Source organism: Lontra canadensis, unplaced genomic scaffold, assembly GCF_010015895.1.
Source record: "Lontra canadensis isolate GAN:19392208 unplaced genomic scaffold, GSC_riverotter_1.0 scaffold9, whole genome shotgun sequence".
Lineage (NCBI taxonomy): Eukaryota > Metazoa > Chordata > Mammalia > Carnivora > Mustelidae > Lontra > Lontra canadensis.
This window is the reverse complement of record NW_022631003.1, coordinates 5,930,170-5,933,851: the sequence shown is the minus strand read 5'-3', so window position 1 is coordinate 5,933,851 and position 3,682 is coordinate 5,930,170.

Genomic DNA, 3,682 nt, shown 5'->3' with positions numbered 1-3,682 from the left:
ATTACTCAACCCTAATACTCTATGATGCATTTTCTGGCAGAGAAAAGAATCATATAAGTTACATATGCTTAAATCCTATTCTTGATATTTGTCATAGTTTTTTTTTTTTTTGAAACTTATTTGAAACTCCCACTTCATTATAACTTGCATTATTTCTTACCCTTCTTTCTCCAAAGAATACTGTTTCCGGGGTGCCTGCGTGGCTCAGTTGGTTAAGCGTCCAACTCTTGATTTCAGCTTAGGTCATGATCTTGGAGTCTTGAGATCAAGCTCCATGTCAAGAGTCAAGCAACATTCTCTCTCTGCCTCTCCCTGGGCCACTCCTCCCCACTCATGCTCTCTCTCAAACAAACAAACAAACAAACAAACAAATGAACAACAACAACAAAAAAAACAGAATGATTTCCTTCAGTGTTATCACTTCTGTTACAGGATTATTGATGTTTTCTTTTCTCTCAGAGCTCTCCAGCTTTTCTAGCTAAGCTTATGCTTTCTTATTACAGTAGAGTTTTCCTAGCTGGACAAGTGTGAGAAATACAGTTAACCTTAATCTCCGAGACAGTCTGTTCCATCCATCTTCTCTCAACCTCATGAATGCCCTATTTCACTTCTCTCCTTTATGTTCAGTTGGTGACCTCCCCTCCTTCATTCGCATTCCCAGCCACAGCCCACTTGCTCAGCCTACCTAACCAGCTGTGTTTTCTCTCATGTTTATGCTTGGCTGTCCCCGATGATGTCGAAGGAAGAGGTGGTTCTCCAACCCCTTACCAAGAATGTCCACTCCGAGGGTGTGTTTGATCCAATTGTTCGGCATTTTTAGTTACATTCTCTTGCTCTTCAATTTCCCAATCTCAAGAGCCTCCTTCGTTTTCACATTACAAAACAGCTGCATAGCCCGTATCTTAACTTCTTAAACTTCCATGACTTTTGTAGTAGGTATTGGAGGTGGCCTCTCCAGCATCTGTTCCTCTTTCCCAGAGACCTGGGTCTCTGTTTGGCATCTGTGTGGTTTCAGGGATTTGCCTCCATAAGCCCTGGTTTGGGGATGGATTACTGGAGCCAGTCAAGGCCTTCCAACCCAAACCAGGCTGGGAGTGGGCGTCATGTGTGACCTGAACCCATCCTATCAGAGTAAATCTCTGAGCTCTGGGGGGTGCTGACACAGAACCATGCCTACCTGTTCTGGAAGGTTCTATGTGCCGACATGAGTCCCAGAGTTGCTGCAATCATTTTTGCTGGGAAGAAGCCCACGTGAGAATGATTCAACACAGAGAGGACAGAGAAATGGAGCTGAGCTCTGAACAAAGTGCTCATGAAATTTGCCTACCTGCAGGATCTTTTCATCTTGGGGGCAAATGAATTCCCATTGTTGTTTATTCCATTTTGAGATGGATTTTCTGTTACCTGCAATCAGGACTTCCAATTGATTATGATAGTTTAAAACTATGTCCACAAATTCTTTGATATGTCTCTCTTCATCAGGTGGAATTTCATTCCCTTCCCCTGGAGTATGTGCTGGATTTAGTGTATTGCTTCTAGAAAACAGAATAAAGTGGATGATTCTAAGACTAAGTAAAAAAGGGCATTGTGACTTCCTTCTGTTTCATACCTCTCACTCCCTTCTATCTCTGTCTCCATCTCTCTCTGTCTCTGTCTCTCTCTCCCTCATCACTAACTCTGGGGAAGCCAGTTGCCATGTCAGGAGGACACTCAAGTGGCCTTGAAGGGCCCACATGGTGAAGAACAGAGGTCTCCAGGCAACAGCGCCAGAGAGTTGACGCCTTCTGCCAACAAAAACACGAGTAAGCTTGGGAGGAGATTCAGTAATCTTGGTAAGCCTTGAAATGCCTGGCTGACACTTTGCACTCTTGTGAGAGACCCCAAGCCTCTCCCTGTGGTCATAGAAAGTCCAACTGCCAAATTAATTACTGGTTTGCAGTTCTTACTCTACTTGACCTCTTGGTTATAGGACAACACTAATAAGTATATGATTGTGTATACATGCACAGAATGGAATTTTCTAAGAAAGGTCACACTTCTGAAGTTTCCCACAAATGTTAACTTCTGTCTTAAGATATTTTTTCTAGTGATGATCACTACAAAACTTATTTTAAATACTCTACCTTTTAACAGGATTTTTTTTTTTTTTGCTACAGGTTACATAAAAATAAATGTATTTTATCCACTTATGTGTATTTATTTAAAATTTTTAAGGAAAAATTTTTAGAATTTGCAGTAGGGCTTATTGAAGAATTTTGGGTTTTTCTCTCATTCAGAAAAAGTCTAAGTAAATTAGTCTAATTGGGATTTAAAAATTAGCATTTGAGTGTATAGCTTATTTCGAATGTGGTAAGATTTCCATATGCACTTTGATCACTGAACAAAACACCAAGGAAAATCTCATAGAAATTTCCACTTAAAACATCATTCATATATATATATATTATACACACACACATATATGTAGATATATATGTGTATATACATATATAATCGTTTTTGGCGAAGTGATTTAAAGAAGGTTAACAGCATTTTGGAAACAGTGCACAATTGTTCTAATTGACAGGCACTTGATTACTTATGACATATGCTGCCAGGATTTTTCTGTAATGGTCACATATGGGATTGAAAGTCATTTGTAAAATGAAACTTCTCTTCTAAAAGAAAATAAAAACTGTCATGTTTCTGCATCTCGCACCTCATAAGGAAAGTGTTGAGCTACAGACAAAAGGCTAATACTTTTTAAAAAGCTCCTATAAATTCTGTATTTATATGTTCATGAGGAAAGCTGACTTAGATTTTACTTTAAAACATTATTGACCTACCCCGTTCCAGAAAGGATTGTGGGAATACCTAATTCCCATTCCTCATTCTTAAATAATGCCATGTGTTAGAAGACTGGAGTTTGGGTTTTTTTTTTTTTTTTAAGATTTTATTTATTTATTTGACAGAGATCACAAGTAGGCAGAGAGGCAGGCAAGGGGCGGGGGAAGCAGGCTCCCTGCTGAGCAGAGTACCTGATGCGGGGCTCGATTCCAGGACCCTGAGATCATGACCTGAGCCGAAGGCAGAGGCACTGAGACACCCAGGCGCCCAAAGACTCAAGTTTTTTATTTATTTGTCCCTGTGTTCCCTTCAACAGAAGACTTGACGTGCTGAAGAAGAGCCGAACTCCACTGGCCTATTAAGGGCTGGGTATGAACTCGACTATATATGTTTACATAGACTTGCAAAAGTGTCTGAGTCCTCTGTGAAAGGCACTGGGCTACCCTGGAGTGATCCTCGTCTCCTGTCCAAATTCAGCTGTAAAACCATGAATGGGCAAGAGCCAAAGTACACACCATAGGCTGTTCTTCAAGCCAACAGCATATACAGCAACCCCAATAACAATAGCCATTTGCTGAACAATAACCATTTGCTGAATGAAACCTTGCACGTCAAACTTTATAGGAATATTTCTTCTGGTCCAAACAACAGCCTTTTAAGATCAGTATCTTTCTTTCCATTTTACAGATGAGTAAAGTGAGACTCATGGAAAGTGAATAACTTGTCCAACAGCCACATAGGAAGTGGCAGAGCTCAGATTCAGATCCAATCTGGATCCTAACTCCCACTCTATTCCATTATCAAACAGGGCTTTTCACCAACGATTCTTTCCTCTCATACCAGAAGAGCAACACAG